At 46.1% G+C, this 22,080-nt stretch overlaps 1 protein-coding gene across 2 annotated transcripts in view; it reads left to right on the top strand.

Moving 5' to 3' along the window:
- Nucleotides 1-22,080, top strand: part of RNF213 (ring finger protein 213) — a 2,973,532-nt gene that overhangs the window by 2,163,188 nt on the left and 788,264 nt on the right. The gene's annotated exons all lie outside the window — the stretch shown is intronic.

Here is a 22,080-nt window from a genome sequence, read left to right on the forward strand (position 1 = left end):
CGGACCATTCAGTCATAGGGCTGAAGGCCAGTTCAGGGTCTCTGAATGGGTCCATACTGGAAGAACCATCAGTCCCCTCTCCACCGCGCAGTAAGAGAGAACGTAAACGTCAGCGAAAAAACAGAAATAAAACTAGGGCACCCATCTACACGGTTCACCGGCAGTTTTTTCCCATTTTTGAGAAAACAGCAAATAACAGGTCCTTAGGTGAGATGGGTGCCCCGTCACCCCCGACGAATCCTCAAGAAGAAACAACAGGGCCCTACATTCAACAGGGCGTGACGAGTGTCCCTGACTCAAGCGAACCAATCATGGAAATAGTAACAGATGAGCCCAGTACAGCTATAGAAATCTCAAGGTTGAAAACCAACTAAACCAACGAGGCTAAGTCAATGAGGCCGATGACTAAACAAGGAAATACTAATCCAGCGCCGACCACAACCCCGCCTGGAGTGGACAACGTTACATCAAGAATGACTTATAAAAAAACAATTTACATTAAACATGTGAATTTGCCCAGTCTCACACAACAATCGTTGAAGACCTCCTATCGGCAGACCGACCAGAAGCACGAATCAGATGCAGGCCAGCTACCCAATGAAATAAACAAGTCTGAGCATGCGACAAAAAACGATACGCTACATCATCAGCTCCTACTGGTCCCGGAATACAAATTAAAGGGCCGCCAAGTTATCCTCAATAGATCAAACATACTAAAATTAGTGGTAGGCATTCCGGGGCTTGAAGGGTTGGCCTCGGAGGACATTGAATCTATATAGAGTTCCTCCCTCCCAGAGGCACCCAACCGTCTGAGGTAACCTTGGTGTCATTTAAGTTGGCCAGCTGGGTGGGAGCTTTCCTGGATCACAAGACCACCTTGCGAAACTGGGGTATCAGAGTTTATCCATACTCCAACCCTGGCTACCCTATCTCCTTGCTAACTCAATCGCCACTGCTCCAACAAGCCGCGAGTACTAGACTGGCTGCAAATCTCAGACCATATTCGATCTTAAAAAATGCATCCGGGCCATTAGATCACTGTAAAACTCTACAAACAGAGGTTCCTGATGCCGACCTTAGTCAAGGCTGGGGGTGGCTTCCAGCGATTCTGTCATCTAAATGCACAGAATGAATTCCAGTGGCAGGGCTCCCGTTCACGACAAACAAACCTTTGGGTGCGCCAACCCGGTCTGCAGTTTTTCCCATTACAGACGAACATCAAGGGCATGCTACATTCTTAATGTGCTCCTGGAATATCAGTGGGCTTCACCAAAAAATCGAGAACCAAGAAACCTTTTCTTTTCTACTTGAGCACACAGCAATAGCTCTGCAGGAAACTTGGGCAACTGACGGCCACCCTATTGTTGGGTTTATTGAATTTTGGAACCCAGCCAGCCCCCACGGACATGCAAAAGGTGGCCTGTCAACTTACATATCCACCAATTTAAAAGGCACAATTAAACAACTATCCATCAGAGAAGACTGGATACTAGGGGTTAAAATCAATCGGTGGCGAAATCTACGTTCCCTATTTCTTTTAAATGTGTATATTAACCCAAACTCTCGCACCAAAAAAGTCCATCTGGCCCGTCTAATAGAAATCATGAGCAATATAGCCGCTGAGCACCCAAACTCAGATTGCATCGCTACAGGGGACTTCAACATCAACCTATTCCAGGGAAAAACAGGGGATACTGATGAGCCTCTTTTGTTCAACATCACTGAGGCCATAATTCAAACTAGACCGCTTAATCAAGCCCATAGCCAACTGGGAGAACTCTGCGTGTCGAGACCCCTACTGTGCGGGCTTCCTGGTAATGAATGGTATGTCTGCAGGTGACACCCCGCCAAACTGGTCCTGGTCAAATGGCAGCAAATATTCCCATCTAGACTACACCATCTGCAACGCTGACCTGCTTTACTATCTAGACACCTTTAGTATCCTCCCACGTACTGAAAGTAACCACAGGCCCCAGGTTATCTCTTTCAACACAAGGCCAGGGACTCATAAACCAGCACCCCCAACCTGTCAGGGAATATACACCGAAAATCTAAAGCGCCTGAAGTGGAGCGACGATACCAGGCCCTAAAATTCTACAAGTGTTCATGGATTTCATAAAAGGCGGTAACAATCTAGATGCCTCACCGATTGCTACATGGACGATGCTCTGCTCCCACCTGACCAGCAGTTTTCCAGCTAAAACGCAGGTTCATAGCCGAACCCAGTCTCGCAAGTTTGTAGCATCCTTAAAAACAAAAACGCTTAAAAAGGCAAGAAACAACACGCTACGGCTACTCGTTAAATTCCCTGGGAACAGTGAAATCTTAAATACATATCATAGAACCCAAAAGGCTTTCAGGCTGGCGATCACCAAGGACAAGCGGACACATGAAAACCAATTCTGGTGCAAACTGATGTGGGAGAGTAAGAGCAAAAACTCAAGGAAATTCTGGGCCCTAATCAATCATTCAAACTAGAGTTTTTCAAGCTTTGGAACTGCAAATATACAAGAAGCAGAATGGGTTAATTACCCTACGGACCACTTTAAGTCACAACCCCACCCAGATAATGCAGGACACGGATCGCAAGGAGAAACGGGCACCGGTCTCGGAATTAAAGGATGTCCCCCCATTGAGCCAACACACCTGTCTGACGAGGCTTACCAGGTGCCAGAAGACAGGGTCATCATCGCTGTGACAAAGGCTAGACAAGACGGAGCTCCCGGGCCCAACGGCCTCCCACAAAACCTGTTTAAATCGGACATAATCTTTTGGTCTGGATTGTTAACAAATCTTTTTAACTATGCATTGAGAACTGCAACAATCCCAGACTCGTGGCGGGGTGCAATAATTCACCCTATTTATAAATCAGGTTTGTGTGCTGTCCCCAATAACTACAGACTCATAGCCCTTTTGGATATTGAGGCAAAACACTACGCAGGGCTCCTTTTGGAGGACCTGAGGCATTGGGCAAATGATCACAATCGGGTGCCAATGAACCAAACCGGGTTCACTGCCAACTCGGGGACCATGACCAACTTATTAGTGGTGTCATCCATTGTCGACAAAGCCCTTTTTACATCTAGGTTTGTGTTTTGTTGCTTTGTCGACTTCAAAGCCACCTTCGATAGGGTCCCTAGGGAGGCCCTATGGGAAAAGCTGAGGAAGTGGGGAATCCCAGACAAATTATTGAATGCAATTATTCAACTGCACTCATGTACCTGGGTTCGAGTGAAGTTAGGGTCCGGCACGCATCTCTCGCGAAAAATTTCAACAACGAGAGGCGTTAAGCAGGGATGCGTGCTGGCCCCTCTCCTTTTCAACCTGTTCATAGCTGACTTATCTAGTACCCTGGGTGATGTAAATAGCCACCCGCCAAAGGTAGGAGGTACGGCATTAAGTAATCTCCTATATGCCGACGATCTGGTTCTGTTTAGCCTCACAAGGTTGGGGTTGCAAATGCTTCTTGACACACTGCTGCAATATACGATGAAGAACCAATTGGAAGTCAATATGAAGAAAACCCAGGTTGTTCCGTTTGGGAAGAAGCGATATGCCGGTGGCGGATGGTCATTTAATAACAATAGCCTCGCCACAGGCAAGTCCTATAAATATCTGGGGGTCCACCTAGACTCCAGGGGTAACCTCACAAAGCAGCGTGATGAGATTGCGGTCAAAGCAACGACGCTTGCGGTGTCATTGACTAAGCTTTCGAAAAACCTATCAGGTCCCACTTTGTCACCCCTTCTGGAAGTCCTGAAAGCGAAAATTGGCCCTACCCTGTCGTATGGTATAGGGATATTCAAGGGCAAACTGAACACTGTTTTAAATCAGCATATGATTAAAATTTATAAAAAAGGTTCTTCAGTTGCCATATTCTGCATCCCCTCCACGGATTAGATGGGGTTACTGAATTATGATGTTTCCAGTATTGGGGTATTTCTCAATCTTTGCCACAAATTAACACAATCCAACCTAGGCACACTAGAGTCCCTAGTCTGGCAAGAAATAACTGAGAAAAACCCAGGAGGAACATTTGGCCGTCTTTTTAAGGATTATATCCAACAAATGTCAGCAGACGGCCTCTGGGCCCTTAACCCTAGTCAGCCTGCATTTAAGCTCACAATCAAAAAATGTGTAAGAACGCGATCACTCATTAGTGACAAAGCACTGTTTTCAAAACTAAGTCATTCGTGGGCAGTTATTAATTCCTATAATCGGCTAATGCCTGCCACTTACCTCTCCAGCCCTTATTCACTGTATTTAAGACGCAGTTTCATAACTATTAGAATGGGTGACTGGCGATTTTTGCAAAATTTACCTCCCTGGCGTCGTACGGAGGAGGACACAACATGCAGAGGGTGCGGCGAAGTAGCAGAAACGCTACTGCATGTGGTTTGCATTTGCCCCGCCTTCGACCTCCAACGTAGGCTTAAGCTGAGGGGGGAATGGAATCGGCTGGGTGTTCGGACCTGTAGGCAAGCCATTATTGCGGCATTGAGCCCAGATAACACAGATCTAAACATAAGACTGACAAACTTGATCCAGCATGCATATCGCAATTTTAAACAAAAGCGGCCTGCCACAGCTTTTCCCCTACCTTTTTTAAATTAATCAACGCATTTTAAAAATCTCAAACCATTAGGTAATTAGCGATAAGAATAGTTTAAATAGTACCTTGTGATCATGGTTTGTTTTATGCATGTAATTACAGCTTGGGGAGCAGTTTTAGTAATTCTTGTAACTAGGAGACCGAGGAGATGATCATTTATATTCTCGCTGTGCATTTGACTGTTTGTACTGTTTTTAGTATTTGTAAATAACATGAACCGTAAATTCTCTTTTAAAGATATTTGTTTTATATCTAAATAAAAACTTTTTTGATTTGATTTGATTTGATATTACCCACCTTTCTTCACAAACAACGAAACAAAGTTGGAATACAAAATAAATACAAGCATGCATGATACAATATCAAAGACATACATAATAAAGTATCTGAAAGAGACACGTTAGTGATAGATTCCTTACCGTAGAATATCCCCAGGCGTCAGACTGGATCCGGAAATTTTTTGCGTAGCAGTACCCATGCGCGTCGGTAGGTGTCGTCCGTGGCTCCGCGTCCGTCGTCGGTGTCGTGGGCGCCGTGATGACGTCGTCTGAGTACTTAGACGACACCGCCTCCGCGCGCTGACGTCATTTCTTCTTTTTTCCGCGCCAGCAAGCGCAGATACGGAAAAAGTTGTACCCTAGTCACTTTTTGACTAAACTTTTTACGATCCTTTTTGATCTACTTTCAAAGTCTCTCGACTCCGACGGAGCCGACTGCACCCGACTGATGTCGGTTACCGACCCCCATCGCCGGTGCCTGCACTGTCTAGGCCCGGACCACGACGACAAGTCCTGCTCCGACTGCCGGGCCCTGGCGACTAAAGCTAGACCGGAGCGGTCCCGGTCCGAAAGGAGGTCGAGGGACCGGTCGCGGGGCCGGAGTCACCACAGTTCCGGGAGTCGTCATCGGTCTTCTGGCTCGAAGTCCTCAGGTAAGAGGCACAAGAAGTCGAAGAGGCACCATCGCTCTTCTGACTCCCCCCGATGCTCGCGCGACGCGGCCAGGGGTTCGGGCGACGCCGCCCACGCGGCTCTGCCGGAGCCGCAGGTGTCGCGGCCTGCTCCATACCCGCCGGTCCCTGGGAAGAACACAACACCGGGGGAGATTGATGACTTCCTCATGGCCATGAGGTCGCTCACTCCTCCGTCGGGTGCTGCCAGAATGCCCGGTGGAGGTCCGGGCTAACTCGGCCAAGCCCTTGTGGAGGGTCGAGATGTGGCGCGTTAATCCATCCGGTGTGGGCTGGACACTACTGACTAAGCAGAGCGATGGCAACAATGGTGGCGATTCGTCGCCACGCCTGGTCGAGATCTGCCAACTTCTCGGCTGATGTCCAAAACACACTTATGGACATGCCGTCCGATGGCCGTCGCCTCTTCGGCGACAAAGCAGACCATGCGCTCGAGCGCTTTAAGGACTCCAGGGCTACGGCCAAGTCCTTGGGCCTCTCGGCGCTGCGCCAGCAAACGGCTGCTTTTCGCCCCTTTCGTGGCCAAGGAAGGGGAGCCCCCACACGTTCTGCCAGCCACGGACTGCAAACTACCATTCAGCGTGGTGGCGGATGTGGAAACCGCCGTGGTAGCGGTCGGGGACAACGGCGAGGCCAGTCCACGCCAGACCCTCCAGCATCCGCCTCAAAACCTTCCTAGTCCGAGTTTCAGGCCCATGTGACGCCAGTGGAAGCAGGGTCTGCCATCACCACCACCACTGGCGCACTGTCACATCGGACAGGTGGGTGCTGCAAATCGTCCGAAGGGGCTACTCCCTCCCCTTCGAGGCGTCCCCTCCAGCCATGCCACCTCAGTACCACCGCGTGTCGGGGGATCACTTGAAACTTCTGCAACAGGAAGTTACGGCCCTCTTGGCCAAAGGGGCCATCGAGCACGTTCCTGGGCCAGAAGTAGGGTGTGGTTGTTACTCCCACTACTTTCTGGTACCCAAGAAGGGCAAAGGGAGCCTACGCCCTATCTTCGACCTACGGAACGTCAACGGCTTCCTTCGGAAGGAGAAGTTCAAGATGCTGACTTTGGCTCAGGTCTTAGCTGCCCTAGACCCAGGAGACTGGATGGTAGCGTTGGACTTGCAGGACGCCTATTTCCACATCCCCGTCCTGCCAGCCCACCGGCATTACCTGCGGTTCACGGTAGGCCATGAGCACTTTCAGTTTACCGTGCTCCCCTTCGACCTTACCAGCGCCCCACGGGTGTTCACGTAATTGATGGCGGTGGTCGCAGCTCATCTGCGCAGGTTGGGGGTTTCAGTCTTCCCCTACCTCGACGACTGGTTGTTGAAGGCGGGCTCGCCCCAGACGGTCGTCAGCCACCTCCAGACTACGGCCGACCTCCTACACCTGCTGGGGTTCTCCATCAATGTGACGAAGTCACACCTGTGTCCCTCTCAGAAGCTCCGCTTCATCGGAGCGGTTCTAGACTCGGCGCAGTTTCGGGTTTATCCTCCAGAACAGTGGGTTCGGGATATTCAGGCTCTGATTCCAATCTTTTAGCCTTTATACCGAGTCTCAGTCAGGTTGACGCTGCGGCTTCTGGGGCTGATGGCCTCCTGCATCCTTCTGGTGCATCACGCCCGGTGGCGGATGCGGGCTCTGCAGTGGGACCTGAAGTTTCAGTGGGCTCAGCATCAGGGCAACTTGTCCGACCATGTCTTGATCTCGGAGGGCACTGCAAGACAGTTGCAGTGGTGGCTCATGGACCGCTATTAGGTCAGCGGCAGATCCCTCTCCCTACCCCAACCGGAGCACGTAGTTGTGACGGACACGTCCCTCCAGGGCTGGGGGGGCCACGTGGGAGAGGCGGAGATCAGAGGCCTCTGGTCTCCGGCGGAGTCCCGGCTCCACATCAACCTTCTGGAGCTGCGGGCGATCCGGCTTGCACTGAAGGCATTCCTCTCTTCTGTCCGAGGAAGTGTAGTGCAGGTGTTCACGGACAACACCACCGCCATGTGGTACTACAACAAACAGGGCGGGGTGGGGTCGTGAACCCTATGCCGGGAGGCTCTGCGCCTCTGGCAGTGGCTGGAACATCATGGTGTGACCCTGGTGGTTCAACACCTGGCAGGTTCCCTGAACGCCAGGACGGACGAACTCAGCCATCGGTGCATGATGGATCACGAATGGCGTCTGAACTCGGAAGTGGCGCAAGGCCTCTTTCAGCAGTGGGGAGAGCCTTGGTTAGATCTATTCGCCACAGAAGAGAACGCGCAATATCATCAGTTCTGCGCGTTGGAATTTCCATGGCGGCACTTGCTCGGAGACGCTTTTCTTCGCGAGAGGAGTTACGGTCTATTGTACGCCTATACCACTTATGCCCAGAGTGCTGAAGAAGATCAGGCGCAACCGGGCCCAGGTTATCCTTGTGGCTCCAGGCTGGTCACGAAGATATTGGTATCCCGAGCTACTCAGCATGTCTGTCGATCCCCCGAGATTGAGCGGCGACAGTTGAGGCCTTTTGACTTGCCTCCTGAAGTTTGTAATGTGATTCTGGCAGCCAGGCGTCCCTCCACAAAGTCGGTATACGCCTGCAGGTGGAACAGATTTGTGGCATGGTGCACAGCAAAGGCTGTGGATCCACTCTCTGCCCCCCTTTATGAGGTTCTCCTCTTCCGTCTTTCTCTTGCTCAGCAGGGCTCTGCTCTGGGCACTATCAAGGGCTACCTTTCTGCCCTTTCCGCCTTCTTGAGGCTTCCTGATCAGCCTTCTTTGTTCAAGTCCCCGATTGTTAACAGATTTGTGAAGGGCATCACTCATATGGTCCCCCCTGTTCCTTTTGTGATGCCCCAGTGGGACTTGCACCTGGTTCTAACTTACTTGATGTGCGCTCCTTTTGAGCCGCTTCATAACTGTCCTCTCCGTCTTCTTACACTTAAGACTGCTTTCCTGGTTGCCATCACCTCTGCCAGGAGAGTGAGTGAGTTCCAGGCTCTTTCCTCCAAACCTCCTTTCCTTTCTGTCCATCCGGACAAGGTTGTGTTGTGGACAAGACCCTCTTTCCTGCCCAAGATAATCACAGCCTTCCACATCGGGCAGTCCATCAACTTGCCCACCTTCTTTCCGCATCCCTCGAAAGAGAGGCTCCACCGCCTTGACCCAAAACGTGCTTACTATCTGGATCGCACACGCCAGTTCCGGGTGGATGACCAACTCTTTGTTGGTTACGTGGGTGCTAAGAAGGGATGGGCGGTGCACAAACGGACCATCTCTCGGTGGATCGTGTTGTGCATCCAGGCGTGCTACTCTTTGGCTAAAAAGGAACCTCCTGTTGGGCTGAGGGCCCATTCCACTCAGGCCACGGCGACTACTACTGCCCTGGGCCAGGGAGTCCCCTTACAGGACATATGTCAGGCAGCTACGTGGGCCTCGCTGCACACGTTTGCAAGACACTACTGCCTGGACAGCCAAGTCCGGAGGGATGGCTTCTTTGCCCGTTCCGTCCTCCAGGACTTTCTGGTGTGATTATTGGTTTGCAGACCCACCACCGGGGTTGGTATTGCTGGGGTATCTATTCTACGGTAAGGAATCTATCACTAATGTGTCTCTTTCAGATGCACAAGTCACTACTTGTGAAACGATATATCTGTAAGAACCATTATTTAGTTATAGATGCCTTACCGACACACCCATCCTCCCCGTTCTGCGAACCGATATCTAGGGTTAAGGTCATCCCCTTTCAGGGCCCAAGTTTCATGGCACCAGTGTTGGTTTTTGACATGGCTCTGCGTTTCTGGCGCGGAAAAGCTGTGTATAAGAACTGATGTCAGCGCGCTGAGGCGACGTCTAAGTACTCAGACGACGTTATCACAGCGCCGACGACAGACGCGGAGCCGCGGAAGACGCCTACCGACGCGCATGGGTACTGCTACGCAAAAGATTTCCGGATCCAGTCTGATGCCTGGGGATATTCTACAGTAAGGAATCTATCACTAACTAATGTCTCTTACAGATATATTGTTACACAAGTAGTAACTTGTGCATCTCTGTCTTTAAAAACAAAAATAAACAAGGCCAGAAGATAATTCAAAATCCTTTAATCTTACAGTCAAATTTACTTCTTGTGTGCTGGGGTGAAGCTTCATTGAAGAACTGGACAACTTTCATTCTTCGGAAGAGTAGTTGCATTAGACCCATCAGCAGAAGTTTAAACATTTTCATGTCTGTCGCACTACATAGAGGACTCACAATACTCCAAGTCAATTATAGCATTAGTAGAACCAACACAAGCAGCTAAATTCCCTAGATAAGTTTTCAACATGGAATCTGTGGTGTCCCGCAAAGTTTAATTCACACAAAAGCAGGATTCCTGAAATTTCTACTTGTGAATCAGTAAGAGAAACAAAATAGTTTTTATTCCACCAACCTCTTCCATGCAACAGCACAGACCGTTTGCCTACTCTCTCTGTTTTTAATCAAAATCTAGCTACCACTTGAGAATTCCACATCCTTAACTTGTTTTCTGGAATCGAAATACATTTTTGCAAGCTCATGCTCCAACATGAACATCACTCTACTTATTTAGCCAATTAGGCATCAATATTCATATTTGGTTCCCTCCGACCTAATAATTTGAAGGGACAAACAGCAGTGCTAGACTGGAGAAAGTTTAGATAAACCCGTACTTTTTCTTTGAGAAATGTATGAACATCAAGAACAGCAGTGATGGCAGTTGAACCTCTTATTTAACAAACAATTAGCCCTTTCGACAAGTCCATTGGTTGAGGGACTATAAAGAGCAACCTTCAAATGTTAGGTGTTCTGCAATTTAAAAATATTGTTAGAGGCTAAATTACTCCCATTATATGTCACAATTTCATTTGGAGAGCCCTCAGGTAAAAATACATTTTCTAAACATTTTATGACATTCTTAGTGTTGGGGGAAATCAACAAGACTTTTCAAAAAACAAAACTCATAGGGCAGTAACTGAAAAAGACCAGAACAATCTTGTGCCACTTTATCCCAAAGCCCCTCAGGCAATGAAACTGCACACAGAGGGTTTTCAACCATTTTCCAATGTTTGTCAGAGACAAGATGTTGGGGACATACTTCAGTGATTTTTCTGACTTGATTATCCATCATGGACCACAAATGAAATTGGCATACTTTTTTGCAAGTAACTGAAATACCCAAGTGCCCATCGTGAGCTATTTTAATTTAATAATATTGGAACAAAGCATCCATCACATAAACATATTTTCAGTAAGTTCAGAGGAAACTTGTCCTAAACTTCCAAGATAGCCAGCAAGTTATTTAGGTTACCGTCAACCTTCTCAAATATATGTAAAAATTGTTTGCAAAACAGAATCTTGAGCAGTAGCTGTCTCCCACTCAGAAAATAATCTTTCGTACTACTCAAAGCATCCATTGCTGCTACCACACCCTCAAACTCATCCTTTACATTGGCACTTTCTTCTGCAAGGGATAAGGGAAGAAGAGATAAGCAACAGCTCAAAACGTTTTCCCTCTTGAATATTTTTGATGTGCATATTGTATTCCTGCAATTTTTAAAGAAGTCTGAATAGTTTAGCTGAAGCTTTTCCAGGCCAGTTACCACTTAACAAATACACAAGTGGTTTATGATCCATAGGCACATCAAAAGTATTTCCCCAAATATATGTCTTAAACTATTGCACTGCCCATACGCTACCCATGCCTTTTTGCATTCAGTGGTACTGTATTTGGTTTCAGCATCCTTAAATGTTCTTGAAGCAAATTCTACTGTAATCTTACCACCTACAAATTGCCCCAAAACTGTACCAATACTTCTGAGACCGGCATCTACGGTAATACAGCATTTACCATCCAAAACTTATGATCTAAGAGCTATAGCATTCACTACAAAACCTATAAGCTCTTTAAAGTCATTACTTAACTCTGTTGTTCATTCAGATCTTACTCTTTTGCTAAATAAAGATCTCAAAGGTTGCACAGTTAGTGCAAAACCAAGCACAAAATAAGCTTAATATTCACACAGCTCAAGAATCTAACAAAGGGAATCTTTGTCTGAAGGTGGTGATGCTTTGTAATTTGTTTCCAGATTACCAAACGTTGGGTTGATCCATTCAGGAGAGAGAATGTGTCCAGGATAATACAACGGCTGAGACAGCAACTTACACTTTTCTTGTCTTACAGTCATATCTCTGTAAATTAAAATTAAAAAAAACTCTTTCGAGAACCAAGATGTGTTCATCTTTTTCCTCAGTGAAGATAAAAATATTGCCTTAGAAAGCTGGAAAAAGACTGAAAGCTGATGCCAGGCGGAATGGCAATCTAGGTATTTGCAAGCCCCATCAGATTTTTTGCTCAAACTTGTTTGGTGATGAGTTGAATGTAGGTCAGTAGTCAAAAAATATTAAGCTTGACCAATATTAGGAACACTTTCTTGAATGAGAACCAGGGGGTGACAATCTACCAAAATGTTTTAATTCAAAGAATGCAAGTCCACTCAAAGACTCAAATCGCCCGATTGTTTTCTCATTAAAATAACAATTGAAACCCATTCTGAAGAATTGGTAATTTGTATGACCCCTTCTTTGTGCAGATTACCAATAAGAATCTTTAGATCTTCACAAACAGTTAAGGGAATTGTCATGACATTAAGAATAATATTTTTGACCTGTTTTTTCAGTTTACTAGAATGTTCAAAGCCTTTGTTTTTTTTTTTTAATGGGCAATATTTTAACCATTAGTTGTAGAATATCCTCACCTGCATCTAAAGCTAGAATTGCCATTTTACCCATCAATGTAGGGATTTCATGACCAGGATTCAACAAAATGCCCAATCTGGCTGAAACATTCCACCCAACTATGTCTTGACCCTTTATGGTGACTTATACTTTAGTCCAAATCTCTCTACCCAAACATTTTAACTGTGCATCAAAATAACTAAGCAAATCAATGTAATGCTTGCTAAAAGGTTTGAGTTTGATATCTGCTTTCTTTAACACACAATATGTGTAGAAGGTGCTATCTGCTGAAATATTAGTGGCGCACTAGAGTCTGCCATCACTAATCAAGCCTTGCATAATGGCCCCTTGATTTTGAGATCTGAAGAATCTTCACTTTTAATTTTGACAGCTAACAGCACATTGCTAAATGTGATTGCACAACCATTAACATCTACATTACTGATCTTCATGGTATTACCTGTTGCTCTATACACAGCATGGAAATGACAAATTATTTTACAGTTCTTGCATTTTGTGTGCTAAAGCTGGCCAAAAAGAGTTATTGCCCACATAGTTTCTGTAGCCACACACTCAGCCCTTTTAGATCTTTTGAATTTCGAACTGGCAGCACAAACTGAAGTTTCATCAGACAGACAGCAACAGACGATAACCACTCATCAGAAGATACTACCTGAGAAGAAATAATAGATCTTTCTATGCTTTTCACAATACAAATTGCTTGTTTTCGCTTGAAGAAATTGTCTTTCCAGTAACACACTATTCCTTGCTAATACTTTCTGTATAATATTTTCTTAGCTTCCGGATACGCATCCCAATCAACATTTTCTCCATTAGAAGCTGGTACCACAGATAAATTGTCAAAAACCCTTTGGGCAGAATTACCTAAACAGTTAAATAACAATGCCAGTTTCTTTAAAGGATAATTTCTGGATGTGTCAGTATCTGTTAAATAGTTTTCAAAGATGCCCAACCATTTTTTCTGTTGATTTCTGGTTTGTCAGGTCTATGAAGAATTTGTGGTGGCTCATTACATTCTGATTGGAGGCCACAATAAATATTTGTTAGACATTTCCGAGAAATAAAGCATTGACAAATCCAACCTTATGTATCTCGTGATCCACAGTGTGGAAAATTGATTAGTAGTTGTGCCAGAAGTTTCTTTTTCCTACTATGCCACACACATTTCTCGAGTATAACCGTTCCACAATATCCTGAACGGAACTACAAATGAGCCCATAAGAATATGGCCACAGGCGTGAGAAACAGGACGCACAGAGAAGTCAGCGGCGCATCGAGTTTAAAACCTAAGCACAGCAGGTAGCTACAGCCAGCACGAATACAGATGGGCCCAATCCTATATGTCTGCTAGCATCTAACATGAGATGTATGCTGCACTCCCAGTTGCCCTGTGGGAACTTTCAGCCAGATACCTCAGAGAGCCGAAACACATAGCTCAATGGCTCACCCTTCCTCCTGTTGCTATGTGGTGATCCTCACTCGGCTTCTAAAGCAGCAGCCGTTAACAATATCCAAACACCACATAGTAAGTAAAACTATTTTCCCTGAAAAAATGCCTCTGGCTGCATCAAACTGGCTGGACCCCTACACATGTAATCACTATGCAAATCCACTTTTAGGCTGGTGAGTCGTGCATAGCTTCTCCTCAAAGAATCTTCCTGCATTGCTTCTGTTCTGGTCTACCCATTCCTGTTACAAGAGTGTAGCGGGGCTGTGAAGTGGGAAGCACAAAAGACCAAAGAGCAGGAATAAGTTGCACAGTGGATTTATTCTCTAAAGTAGAATGACCCACGATAACAGAGGGCACTGGTTAATTCAAGTGTCACCAGCAACTGTCTATGTGCTAGTTGACTCTAGAACACTTTGTACAGTCTAAATTCCAAATGATGCAAAGCAGGTAAAGGCACGGCCAAGAATAAAGCAAGTTACATAAGTATTACACTGGCATTGTGTTGCCTGTGCGCAAGGTTTAACTTGCAGTGCTTTTAGGACCTGTTGTTCTCTTTCCCTGCCACAGTCTTCTTCTCTACCTTAGTGTTTCTGAAACTCAGAATTCCCTCAGCACATACCTGATTTGAGCATGAGAAGGCTGTTCCCTGCCACCTTGTTGCTGGAAGTAGCATGACTGGCGGCCTTGTCAATGGCCTTCATGCATCATGTCTCTCTCTTCCTCTGCAAGGGCCACTCCCGAAGTGAGGAGCTATTGAGCTCCGAGCCTGCCTACCATCTTGGGAACGCTGCCCATTCTCTATGTCTTCCTGCCTGTTGCTCATTTGGGCCTGCACAGCTTCATTAAGTGTCAGGAGTCAGGGAAAGGTCTCCCCTGGTCATTGACTGAATTGTTCATAATCAGTTAGCCCGTGTTTGTCTCTGCTGATGGTGTTCAATTAAAGCAGTTGGTGATGAGCATGTTAGGGGTGTTGCGCTCACACCACCATCTTGGCTCCTTGTCGGTTTTATTTTAACTTTACTGTAAAGCTAACTGAATTAAGTTCCACATGATGCTTCAAGCTTACGTCAGTTTAAATGTAGTAAACTAAAACATTTATTTGTCCGCACATTGTCTTCATAGATGAGACACAACATGCAGGGAAATAACATTCCTCATGAAAATTATGCATGCCTCTCCTCTCAGCACTGTGTTGATGGGCCGTTTCACAAGGCTCATTACATCATAGAACCCTGGACAGTTGGAGCACTGACAGAATATCGGAATCAACTATATTGTGTCCACTGGGTGTAGAAGCCCGGTTTATACTATTTGGGCCACATTTCCTCTCTTTAAATGGACGATTAGCGCAATGGTTGCCCTAGGTGACCAGTTAGGTTTTGTATGGTGTCTGTCACAGTGTTACAACCTGTGTGTATTAATTTTGAGAACTTTCAATGTGTATGATCTAGAAACAATTCTTAAAATCTTCAAATTGTGCAGCAGATGGACTATGAAGCAAATGTAATGGATTGGTAAGCGCATTAAGACCCCACATGCCAGTTACCCCTGGGTCTAGACTGCCAACGGTGTATTGACTTCTGAAGACCTCGGAAATAAACCTCTTCTCCGGTGTCGCATTTCCGACTCTTACCTCAATTTTGTGTGGGGCCATTCACTGCCACGGTGGCCCTCGCCTTTCTGCAGGGCCGTTAGCGTGCCTTCTCTCCTCCTGCTTCGGTTCCCTACAGTCAGCACATGGAGAAACAAAACCGAAACCTGAGGGAGGTGAGGAGGGAGGAGCAAAACAGGCAAGCACCGTCGAGGTTCAACACTTCACTTTGCCAATACAATGTATCTGTGTGTGAACTGTTGCTGGGAAAATCTCAAGCTGGAGGCTTGTGTGTATCGCCTTCATCGCAAGAGCTGCAACAAAACAGCAGAGATCAGCAAAAGCATTTCCTAGAAATGCCTTGAACAGACACTTATGCCAATCAGCCCCGGATAGATGGAACGATGCTGGGGTGCAGCTAATGAAATGGACTTTATTTGGTTTAAATATAGGAAGACCCTGACATTAGCCATGATATGGCTGTGCATTAATCCAGACACCTTTTCAGAGCAAGCATTGGGAAAGCCCATTCTTCAGTCGATGAAAGCTATGAGAACATCTGCGTCCTTAACACCAGCCCTTAACATGCTGTGAATTGTACCCTCGTGCTTGTACTGACCGAAGATGTGCACGCGGGAGCTGTCTTTACTGGCGGCAAAAAAAGCCCCCAATGTATCACGCCGCCAGTAAAGCATCCAATCCCCGCATGCACATCTTTTGTCTCGTTTGTCTCCCCACGATCACCTTGGAATCGTATCGATTCCAAAAGGCCTCTCATGGCAGAGCAGCGCATGCGCTGCTCTCGCCAGGCCGAGACCTAATCATAGCAGAGCAGCGCATGCACTGCTCTCGCCAGGCTGAGACCTAAAAAGGGGAAACATTTTTTTTATGTAAGGTTAAAAAATGTGGGGGACTCAAGAGACACATAAATGACATCTGTAGTGTAAGGCAGGACATAGGGGTGATGACTATGCCCTATTGCAGTGTCTCATTGTCTAATCTCCTATATGGCTAATTCGACTCTTGCACAATATATGTGTAAAGCTATGCCATGGTAATATGTGGTAAAGATGACGGCTGTTGTAGGTATATGGTATTACTTAAAAGGACAGAAATTTTGTCCAAAGGTAAAAAAGTGCTACCTGTAGATTTCTACTAATTCAATTCAATTAGTCTTTATTCAATCATAAACAACCATAAAAGACACATATAAACAACAAGGAAATAAACCAAGACTTAACTTATTAAAACTAATTACGGTGTCACAAGATAAAATTCCATTAAAATGAATCAGACTAATAATACAGGTCATAAAACCTTTTGTCTTAAAACTAGATAATAATTCCTAAAAGAATAGGAATAACCATAAATACGCAAATTTACGTTAGAAAGGTCACAATCTTATAAGCAAATTAAATTAGAGAAGACTAGAACAGACCATAGCTCATTGAAATCATTTACATAGTTACATAATTACATAATGCCCTGCATTCTATTCCTTCTAAGGGCACACGTCCAGCTCCAGAATTTAGCCATAGCAATAACTGACTTCGCTGGTGTCAGTTTTTAGAATACGCAAAGCCGATTGGCAAGATCGTGTTCCTATTTTAACACAAACTGGCTTTAGCCATTTATGGCGAGGGGCCTTATATGCAGGACAAACAAAAAGAATATGCGGCAAGGTCTCTTCCTCGCATAGACAAGAGTGACAATTTATGTCTTGAGCATTCCGGCTTTAAATTCTGATTTTGAGGGAAAAAAATCCCTTCTGGGTCCAGCCACAGGTGGTTGAGGCCCATATCCAATAATGTAGCCTTAATCCTTTGTAGCCATGAGATTTTGTTCGATTTATCAGCTTCTCTAGTATGCTTAGTATCCGGGGTGGTTCAAAGCCGGCGCCAATAGGCGAGAGGTCTATACCCCGCTGCCTCTTCAAAGGAAGTACACCCCAGATCTAAAAGTAAGGGTCTAAGTGGTGTCGACTGGGGGAGATTGGTCAATGCCCTTAAAATCTTGTTCTACGCTTGGACTTAGGGAACTAAGTTTTCAAAGCCCCGAAGTTCAGCTCCATAGATTATTGAGGCTTTAACCGTTCCTTGGTAAATTGCCAAAACCGGAGCTACTGGTTTGGTTTTTGATAAACTGTGTTCTTTTAGAAGGGCGCCTGCTAGTTGATTATGCTTTAGGACCAGCAAATCCATCTGTGGCTTCCAATTCATTCTTTTGCCCATTGTAACACCCAAGTAGGTAAACAAGTCAGTTTGTTCGAGGGATGCAGTATTCATTTCCACTCTGGCTTTCACTGTTTTGTTTTTATGCAAGACCATGAACTTTGTCTTGTCAACATTGACTACAAGTTTTGGAAAAGGGGGGTGGTGATGGACAGAGCTTCTGAATGATGCAGAATACTCTTACCAAGTCAAGAGATCATGGTTTTAATCCATCACCGTTTTTTAGCTCACTGCACCATCCCAGCTCAGAACCTGGCTATATGCAAATTAGTCTGTTCCTGTCCCAGTGCATGATGGGAACAGGGCAAACCAAACTACCAAGCCAATTCTTATACTGGGAAGGAAACAAGCTTCCGGGGACCGGTTTCTGGCATCACAGCCTTCTTCGGCCCGGCTTGCTTGAATCCTGATGGTGCAATGAGCAAGGGACTCACGTCTGAGTATACCCTCCCACAAATAGTGTGGATAAAACCGATTTTGGAAAAGGGGGGTGGTGATGGACAGAGCTTCTGAATGATGCAGAATACTCTTACCAAGTCAAGAGATCATGGTTTTAATCCATCACCGTTTTTTAGCTCACTGCACCATCCCAGCTCAGAACCTGGCTATATGCAAATTAGTCTGTTCCTGTCCCAGTGCATGATGGGAACAGGGCAAACCAAACTACCAAGCCAATTCTTATACTGGGAAGGAAACAAGCTTCCGGGGACCGGTTTCTGGCATCACAGCCTTCTTCGGCCCGGCTTGCTTGAATCCTGATGGTGCAATGAGCAAGGGACTCACGTCTGAGTATACCCTCCCACACATAGGGGTCGATTAGGATCGCGGTTTTTCCGCATCCTCGGGGCCGGCGGAAGGCACCGCCGGCCCAGAGGATGCGGAAAACCGCAGCGGACTGACCAAAGACCCACCGCCACATTAGGATGGCTGGTGGGTCCTGGTTTCCGTCCGCAGCTTTTCCGCCGCGGCTGGCTTACAACCGCGGCGGAAAAGCTCTAATATGGTGATGGTGTCTGTCAGACACCGTCCACCATATTAGGATGGCCTGTAAAGTATGCCTTTCCGCGGCGGGTTTTCCGCCGTGGAAAAACATACGGAACTTCACTGCGGGGGCCCGTTGCGGGCCCCCTAGGTGAAGGGGGGGTGGGGGGTGCACATGGGGGGTACCTATGGTACCCCCCTGCATTTGCATGCAGAAAGCGGCAGGCACCGCGCGGTGCCTGCCTCTTACTGCATGCAAATGCAATGCGTGCATTTTTAACATTGCGGCGGGTGCAGCTTGAAGCTCCACCCGCCGCAATGTTAAAAATAGAGGATGTGACCGCAACCCTTGCGGTCACATCCTAATTGCACAGGAGGGAACTCCGCATGCCATGCGGAGGTTCCCTCCTGCTCTGGGGTCGCGGACGGACGCAAGTCCGTCCGCGATCCTAATGACCCCCATAGTGTGGATAAAACCGATTTTGGAAAAGGGGGGTGGTGATGGACAGAGCTTCTGAATGATGCAGAATACTCTTACCAAGTCAAGAGATCATGGTTTTAATCCATCGCCGTTTTTTAGCTCACTGCACCATCCCAGCTCAGAGCCTGGCTATATGCAAATTAGTCTGTTCCTGTCCCAGTGCATGATGGGAACAGGGCAAACCAAACTACCAAGCCAATTCTTATACTGGGAAGGAAACAAGCTTCCGGGGACCGGTTTCTGGCATCACAGCCTTCTTCGGCCCGGCTTGCTTGAATCCTGATGGTGCAATGAGCAAGGGACTCACGTCTGAGTATACCCTCCCACACATAGTGTGGATAAAACCGATTTTGGAAAAGGGGGGTGGTGATGGACAGAGCTTCTGAATGATGCAGAATACTCTTACCAAGTCAAGAGATCATGGTTTTAATCCATCACCGTTTTTTAGCTCACTGCACCATCCCAGCTCAGAACCTGGCTATATGCAAATTAGTCTGTTCCTGTCCCAGTGCATGATGGGAACAGGGCAAACCAAACTACCAAGCCAATTCTTATACTGGGAAGGAAACAAGCTTCCGGGGACCGGTTTCTGGCATCACAGCCTTCTTCGGCCCGGCTTGCTTGAATCCTGATGGTGCAATGAGCAAGGGACTTACGTCTGAGTATACCCTCCCACACATAGTGTGGATAAAACTGATTTTGGAAAAGGGGGGTGGTGATGGACAGAGCTTCTGAATGATGCAGAATACTCTTACCAAGTCAAGAGATCATGGTTTTAATCCATCACCGTTTTTTAGCTCACTGCACCATCCCAGCTCAGAACCTGGCTATATGCAAATTAGTCTGTTCCTGTCCCAGTGCATGATGGGAACAGGGCAAACCAAACTACCAAGCCAATTCTTATACTGGGAAGGAAACAAGCTTCCGGGGACCGGTTTCTGGCATCACAGCCTTCTTCGGCCCGGCTTGCTTGAATCCTGATGGTGCAATGAGCAAGGGACTCACGTCTGAGTATACCCTCCCACACATAGTGTGGATAAAACCGATTTTGGAAAAGGGGGGTGGTGATGGACAGAGCTTCTGAATGATGCAGAATACTCTTACCAAGTCAAGAGATCATGGTTTTAATCCATCACCGTTTTTTAGCTCACTGCACCATCCCAGCTCAGAACCTGGCTATATGCAAATTAGTCTGTTCCTGTCCCAGTGCATGATGGGAACAGGGCAAACCAAACTACCAAGCCAAAACATTGACTACAAGATCATGATCTTTACAGAAAAAACTAAATCTGTCAAGGGCTCTTTGCAAGACCAGCTTGTGTTTTAGACAAGATTAAGGTTTCGTCTGTGAACATTAATAAAGGAACTCTCGAACCAGCTAGAGTAGGGGCATCCGTGGGATATTCAGAGTAATATGAGACAACTTTATTAATCAACAAAGAGAAAAGGGTAGTAGGTGCTAACACACACCCCTGCCGCACTCCCCTGTCCACCGGAAAACATTGTTTTCTCCCCCTGCTGACCCCACCTAACTTAGGCATAGGTGGAAGTATGTAGTTTTATGATAAATGAAAGGATCTCAGTGGGCATCCCAGCTTCTTTAAGTGTGACCCAAAGTTTATTACGGGGCACTAGATTAAATGCAGATTTAAGATCTACAAATGCTTCGTAGAGGGTGCCCCCAGCTAGGACCACAGTATTCCAATATATCATCATAAATCTAAAAATGTGGTCGATGGTGCTAACATGGGAGCGAAAACCTGTTTGATAGGTGGATAGATTTCTACTATATTTGTTAAGCTGATTTTCCAAATTATTTCCTCGTTGAGGCCATCCTTTACGGTATTTAGAGTGTAAATCCAATATGTCTCTCTGTATTTACGGACATCTGTCTCATTTTTGCCTGGTTTCAGTTTGACCTTCTCTAAGATCACCCAACGCAGGTCTTTTTCTGTATGTGCATGATCCATGCAGTGCTGTACTAGAGGGATGCCAATTTCTTTGTTTTAATAGCTGATCTGTGCTCTGTATGGCGTAACCGGAACTCCCTTCCTGTCTCACCAACGTATTCCTGCCTGCAGGGACGCAGGATGAGATAAATAATGTTGTGGCTCCTGTAGTTTGTATGGTCCAGAAGTTTGCCTGACCTGCCTTTGTATGTAACTAAAGCTGTGTCACATGCTATACAAGTACCACATCTGTGGTTACCTCGTATCACAGGAAGGGCAGTAATAGACCTGTCTGTGGTCTTTTTATTTGTAACCTCCCTGGAATGAACCAGTTTATCTTTCAAGTTTGCATTCCTCTGGTATGCTAAGATCTGCCTTTCTAGCATCTCCAGCATTAAGGATGTTCCAATTTTCATCTAATATCTTTTTGATCTTTAAATTTTGCCAGGAGTGATTAATGACACACACAAGTTTGTCCGTTTTTTTACATGTTGAGCCAGTCAGTAGGGCGTCACGGTTATAAAATCGCGCTCTCTTGTATGAGTTCCTGACTAGGCGTTTGGGATACCCCGTGCCAAGTAATCTTTGCTTCAAGTAACCTCCATGTTTGTCATATTCTGCTAGGCTAGAACAATTACGCCTAACTCGGAGGAATTCCCCAAATGGAATCGAGTCTTTTTAACTGCTGGGGTGAAAGCGATCATGCTGTAAGATGGTATTTTTGGCAGTGGGTTTCCTGTAGAAACTAACCTCCAGTGATCCAGAAAGTCCCAGGAACCCAACATCTAGGAATTCTACCCTTTGTTGACTGTAATTGGCTGTAAAGCACAAGTTCGTGACGCTTAAATTTAGCCACAAGATAAATTCTTTGAGAGCCTGTTCCTCTCCTTGCCAGATAAAAAAAAATTGTCTATGAAGCGGCTACACATTTTCAAAGAAAGGCGCGTCTTCATTAAAAATATGCTTACATTTCCACTCATCTATGAAGATATTCGCTACACTGGGGGCACAATAAGCCCCCATTCTGGTCCCCTTAACTTGCTGAAACTGATCATTCTTTAACTTAAAGTA

Source organism: Lissotriton helveticus, chromosome 7 (genome assembly GCF_964261635.1).
Source record: "Lissotriton helveticus chromosome 7, aLisHel1.1, whole genome shotgun sequence".
Taxonomy (NCBI): domain Eukaryota; kingdom Metazoa; phylum Chordata; class Amphibia; order Caudata; family Salamandridae; genus Lissotriton; species Lissotriton helveticus.